The following is a 7,186-nucleotide window of genomic DNA, read 5'->3' on the forward strand; positions in this document are numbered from 1 at the left end:
ATGTCAGAAAGTTTTTTATTCGGAAGTCAAAGTTAATCTTGTTAAAAAGTTATAGAGAATATGCCTGATTTCCTGTAAAGAATTAAATATTAATTAATGTACGCAAAGTAAGGAAAATTAAAATTGAAAGCTATCGTTAATAATAGATAGCATAATAACAAAAAGTAACTAATAAAAGTAAACGTTTTAAAGTAACTAATAAAAGTAACTATAAAAGTAAATAATAAAATTAAAGTAAAAGTTTTAAAGAAACTAAACATAAGTAATAAAATTGTATATTTAGTTACTTAAAAAATAAAGTAACGAGACGAATATAAATGGTAAGTGATACAGAAACAAAGGCTATTATCCCCTGAATGCGAAATGGTTGCAGTTAGGAAAAATAGAAAAGCTTGGTGGAATAAATCCATCACTACCCTTCCGTCCGCGACAGGACTCGAACCTGCAATCTTCTGATTCGAAGTCAGACGCCTTATCCATTAGGCCACGCGGACTTCACTCCAAGAAAGAAAGGAAAGAGTCTAAAAGATACATCCCACACCAAGGTAAATATCTTCACAAAGAAATTTATTTCTGTAAATTGAGTATTTTGTTTTGATTTAAAATACTTTGGTTACAATTTGAATTAAATTTGGTTTTGAATATTTTGTAAAATCTTCTTCACTCACATACTTCATGATTCTAATGATTGCCATTTTATTTGACTATTATACATGAATCTATAATTGACATTTCCATATTTTATTTTTATTATTTTGATTCAAGAAACTTCATGATTTACTTATTATCGCACTTCAACATTTTCCCCTTATTTGTAATCCGATGAAGGATTTTTATCCCTTAGCAGGCAACGTTTCAGTTTTCACTTCAACTAACTCATAAATAAAAATCTTTGGAAATTTATGTATATCATTAAAAAATATTCTTGCTTGTCTCTTTTGTTTTCATACTTCGTAAAATATTATGTCTTGTTACTTATATCAAAAATTAGATTCTTTCATGTATCCCGAGAATAAATTTATGCCTACAGACAATTGTTTTATTTAAAAAAGCCATAATCCTATCCATTATTTAACACTGAAATTTATCATAATCAGTAACCCGGTTGGAGTACCCTTAAAATATATAACAATGAGCTGATACCAGAAAAAAGAAATGTGAAACACCAAATTTATTTTTGCATCAATTTCAGCATTACTATACATTGTTAGAGGAATTCCAACTGAAAATTGCTGTGAATTGCTTCATTAGTACTACAAAATACAATTTTTGTTACAAAAGAAATATTGCATTTCTGAATCAAAATTGCATGATTCCTGCCCCTTTAATTTCTTACGAGAATTACAGCTTCATAATTTAATTTTAATAAAAGTCCAAGGGGCCGCGGTGGCCTGGGGTTAAGGTCTCGGCTTGTGGAAGGTAGGGATTCAGGTTCGAGACCCGATTTTACCAAAGAACCGTCGTGTAAGGGGGTCTGTTGCACGTTAAATTCATCATGATAAACATTCTTCCGCTGGTGTGGAGAGGGGGTGCCAGCTCAGGTGTCATTCTCGTCATCTGACCGTGGTTCAAAATTACGAGGTTCGTCCCCAAATAGCCCTCGTGTTGCTTTAAAATGGGACATTAATATAACTAAACTTAATAGAAGTCCAATACAGATTTCTGTTTTTCAAGCAGAATTTAAGAATTTTACTAGTTTCTGCCCAAAAGTGGAATCATGTTTGATAAGCAAGTATCCGTGTTTTTGGTACAGAAGACAATATTAATTTATAATTCTATTTTTATTATTATTTTCTCAGATAAGCAGTATAATCGGATGTTTTTTTTTTTAAAATTATAAATAAAATAGTGCATTTCATCACTAAAAGAAATCCGGTTTCTGTCTTCTAAATGGCAGGTTTTGATGTTTTTCCTTCATTAATATGAGAATTAAATTCTGAATTGCTGAAAGCAAAATTATTGATGGCAGAGAATATTGATGCGATGAAAAAAAATTACTGAATGCTGGAATGTATTCAATAATGGTGTGATATCATAATTGCCTAAATATTAGCATTCAGCAAACATAATGTGAAATCATGCATATAAGTATGACAGGTAGGCATCATGATCTAACTTCATCCTAGCATTAATTATTGTTTAAATCCTAAAATTCTAATAAGTATATGTCTGTCAGGTTATAGTAAATAGCTGATTGCTAAAGCAAATTGTTAGTTCTGATTTTAGACATGAAAAAAGGGAAATTATTAATTTAAATAATGGAGAAAACTGAAAGAAGGCATCAGTTGATTAAGAATCCATTTTTAAATGCAAATGCACATTATTAAATCGAGTTATGTTTATAGTGCATGATAAAGTGTGGAAGTTGCCATTCATGCCTTCAAAAACTATTTATACTATCTTCAATAGTAGAAAAATCGTTTTTCCTGAAATTTTGAAAGCAAATCGGAAAATTCATTTTATTTTATATAACAGAAGATTTATTTCGCATTGCCTATAGTATTTCAAACTTTGTATTTTTCTTCTTTCTGTAAGACATTGTTCTTTCCAAACATAAAATCATAGTTATATATAGATAGACAGATAGATACAGATATATATAGATATACATAGATGGATAGACATAGATAAATATAGATAGATAGATATTGGAGCAATCTAACGTTGCACTGCATGGAGAGTGCTGTTTCTACAGACTGAAGTAGACCGCACTCTTATTTCGTCATGCAATGACGTGTTTTTTGAATTCCAAAGTGAAATAAATTATTTATATTTTAGTACAATTTTACTCGTTTGGAAATGCCTTAATTACTCTTAGGTAAATTAGTCAAGCCCATCTATTAAAATAGTTTGTATAAACTGTTGATTCTCACTCCAGATCAGAATATCCCCCTAATGATAGAATCTAATATAAAAGTACAACTTAGAATCAAATCTAATTTTTACATATCATATTTTTATTACGAAATGATAAAATATTAATGGCCTATTTTTCAAGATTAATAGATATTTTAAAGTTTTGTATAATAATTTTAGTAGACATGCCCGAAACTCTTCTTGGAAAGGAATCTTCTTGAAGATTCACTCCCCATACTAGAACTCCTTCATCGGTAGGGAAGTAACTCAATGTCATCCCGTACTTCACAATAGAATGACTTAAAAGTCTAGGAAAGTTAAACTATACAGATTACAATATTTAAACCAGAGTCTTTAAAAAGTAAGTACTTACACTTTAAACAAGATATAAAGCCTTTTTGTGCTGTAATTATTTAAGAACCTGTAAGCTATCTGGTCTCCATTGGGGAGGTCAATTACACAATGAACGGAGTATATGGAATATATTAAAATAACTTTTATTTAATATCTGACAATTTGAGGGAATCATGAACACGAAATTATATCTCACAACTTGACTGAAATGAAATCTAACAAATATCATCGTAACCAGCTGATCGCTCTAGCCTACTAGATTTCCCTCATTCATGAAAGTGGGACTGAGTAATATTACTTGATTTACACTAACAAGGATCAACAATGTATCCTATAATGCTTAAACCAATGTCTTTGAAAAGATAAGTATATATGCTTTAAGCTGGCATATAAAATACTTTCTTGCAATAATTATTTCAGCAGTTGCAAGATGAAGATAAGTTACAGTCGAGTAAAAGTATTGAAGTTTGACATATTTTGATTATTTAATTAAATAATTCCAGAAATAATTAATTAAATACAATAAATAGCAGTCATATCACAGTTACCTAGAAAGGTATTTCATAATGGCATGTGCATATTTCATGTCTTAAATTTTTAGTAATGCAAAAATATTTTGTCGAGGAAATCATTAAGACATAGTTTTATAAAACGCTTAATTTTTAGCGGCCATTAATCCAGGCGAACCAGCTGGTAACCAAAGGTGGCTAGTTAACTAATGCAAATACTTTTTTTGCAAAAATTTCATGGGGCCAGAATGGAATTCTTTTTTAAAAAATTAATATGAAAATATAATATTTTTGATATAAAATTATATGTTTCAATGCTAATATTTATATTTTATAAAAAAAGATCATATGACGAAATTAACTTCTTGAATGAGAAGTAAATCCATATAGGATGAAATTTGTATTTTCTAATTACAAATATTCGTATTCTTCGCTATATAACCCTTTAATACATCAGGTTTTTAGAATAATTGCTGTATTCTTTATCACATCTTTCAACGAAAAGTATTCATTTTCCAAAATTTCCTATGATATGAAGAAAAATAACATGATACAAATACATCTGGGTTATTCACTTTTATGATACATTATCTATAACATAACAGTCAGAGTTGTGCAAGTTTATAATAAATTATCTGTAACATCAAATAATTGCATTAACCCTTAACTGGGGAGGCGCGGTCTACGAGACCGCATTTCATTTACACTCAAATTAAAATTTCTAATGAATGCATTAGTCTGAAAAACTGCCAATATGTTTTTCAGATATTTTTCTTGATATATAGATATGTTTTAGAAATTTTCTAAAATATATTATCATTGAAAAAAGTAAATGCGTTGGAACATACATTTTCTTCTCAAATTACATGTTACAATAAATAATATTCTTGAAAAAGCATATTACATTTTACTTTTTAAATCATGTTTATTTTTACAGTATATGAAGGTATATAGAAGACAATATAATGTAAAATTCAACAATTATATGAAAAATAAAAAAAAATGACAATGGGTAAAATTGGCCCTTTTTTTTATCGTCTTGTGTGACTTTCATAGCACGGTTTTCTAGGGTATTTTAAATATACAGGTTAACAACTAGTATAAAAATCAACCTATAAATTCTGTATATATATTTCTTGGTATATTATTATATTTTATGAATTTTTCAAAATACATTATCACTAGAAAAATTAATTATTTTTGAACATACATATCAAAATCAGTTGAATGTGAACTCTCATCGAAAAACTCTTCTGTACAATTATCCTTATCACTAAAATCACTTTATTCTTCATTAAAAAGTGTCTGGAGCACTGCTTCATAAAAGAATAAGTAAACTGGATGATATTTAGGGGCCCAAGTTTTAGCGCCATCTGCTAAGCCTTGTTTATCACTGGGACTCTAACAGGGAGATGCGGTCTTAGAGATCGCGCTTGAAGAAAGAACTGAGTTATTTTAAAAAACATCTGCTGAAATCGGTTGAAAAAGTGCACGTGTATTCAAGGTCATAAAACAGGAAGCTACCGGGTCAATCCATTCAATTGAGCTAAAAATAGAATAGGGGTGGCAGAAAATCCATCGCTAGTGGTCTCGCAGACCGCACGTCCCCAGTTAAGGGTTAAAGCAATCTTTAAATAAACTTGATAACCATATTAATAAGAATCTTGTGAAAAATTAAACTAGATTTTGAACTTATAATGAGATTTTTGCCTCAAATTATTACCAGAATGAAATTGCGAGAAAGCTACTGAAAATCAGCGAGGGAAGTCGAGGAAGTCATTTTCGCAAATATTGACAGCGACATATATTTAACCGATTGGTTATTAGCTCCTCAAATTGTGACGGTTTATTTTTGAAAAGATTATTGCTTGCATGTTAAAATGGTAATTAATTGGTAAAGTAGTAAATGGCGATGTTTTATAAATAAATTTCCGAAATAACATTAGAAAGACTGCCCTGCCGATCAATTCTAGTCATGCATAAGGAAATTTTCTGTTTTGTTTTAATATCATAAGGTTAAAAATACGCATCATAAGATAAATTACTGTGTTTACAAGTTATAAGCAATGATAGATTATGGATGCTTACACAATTTAATGTAATTTATTTAGAAAATAAAATTTCTCATTATAATGTAAATTAATATCTAAAAGAGATTTGTGTTTTACTTCTTATAGTGAGTCCATAAAATTATTTTGATTGAGATTGAAATGTATTCAATTTTCATATCATTCACATTATATTGTATATTTATTTGGTGTGTTTAAATTCTAGTTTCCGTCTGATATACTGATGTTAAATCCGCTACCCATTACCATTTCACATCATCAGAAGTGGGATCCAAAGTAGAGAAACATGGAATTTCCTTTTATTACCAGCATTCTACGCTCTTCCAAATATCTCCCATCCAGTAAGACTGGTTCACGATCACTTTACACAATGCCAGGAAATGGAGGCCAGTCATGTTTTCCCCCTTTACTGCGCATAAACTTAGGTTGGTCACAATGATCACTTCTCATCACTCTATTGGTATTACTTGGATGGGTTTTTTTATTGCCAACCTCAAAGAAGTGTGGAATTAGGAGAACAGAACATTAATTGAAGTTTTCATATACATGATTGAATTACTGTTAAAATTATAGAATCTGCTTTCATACAAATCATGAAGATTAAATGTATTGTATTAGTCCTATAAGCTCAGAATCGGTCGAAATCTTCTTGGTCGACAAAGCCATGTCTCGGACCTATTCGGGCACATAGCTTAAATCTAGGAATGAAAGGCAATTCACGATCATATGAAAGTACAATTGCACTGTGTTTTCGGTAAGAAAAATCATTCAGAGGTTTTAAAGCATGGAATTATAAAACTAATTGAACTTATAGAAATCGCAATATTTATACTATTTTATATGAAAACTTTAAAAGTGTAAAGTTCTCATATCAAAAAAGCAGCGTAATTTATTATTTTAATCTGAAACTGTACTTAATTTGCAACAATTCCGTTGAGTGACAATCATACGAAAATTTTAAGAATCTTTCCGATAATTCATCACTTCTTAGCAACTACTCATCACAACTGTAATCTTGGCTCTATTGGAATATCTATAATATTTGTGTTTGCCGAAAATCTGGAGTTCCCGAAAGGAATAGTATCCTTATTTTTTCTTAAAAAATATTGATTATTGAAAACTTGAACATTCGATTTTGATTCCTATATAATTTTTCATGTCACTAGACTTGATGTCAGATATATCAAATCTCTACTCAAACGTGGATTAAAAAAATCTGAAAACAGGGAAGAAAACATTGAATTTTCTTTGTATCTTTCTATCCAGTTATTTTTAAAATTTCCATTTTCATCTCCAATGGCATTTATTCAAAGTCCAACAAAATCTTAATCAAGTAAATTGAATCTTCAAGGATATTTGGAAAAAATGAATGTATTATTCTTTTTTCTAGGCTTAAAA

General features: G+C 29.5%; 1 non-coding gene across 1 annotated transcript; it reads right to left on the bottom strand.

Annotated features, from left to right (window-relative positions):
* Window positions 1-421: 421 nt before the first annotated feature.
* Trnar-ucg (transfer RNA arginine (anticodon UCG)) lies at window positions 422-494 on the bottom strand. The gene has a single exon. It is a non-coding gene; the product is annotated as a tRNA-Arg (tRNA).
* Between the last annotated feature and the right edge of the window lie 6,692 nt (window positions 495-7,186).

The sequence above is a fragment of the Argiope bruennichi genome, chromosome 10 (assembly GCF_947563725.1).
Source record: "Argiope bruennichi chromosome 10, qqArgBrue1.1, whole genome shotgun sequence".
Taxonomy (NCBI): domain Eukaryota; kingdom Metazoa; phylum Arthropoda; class Arachnida; order Araneae; family Araneidae; genus Argiope; species Argiope bruennichi.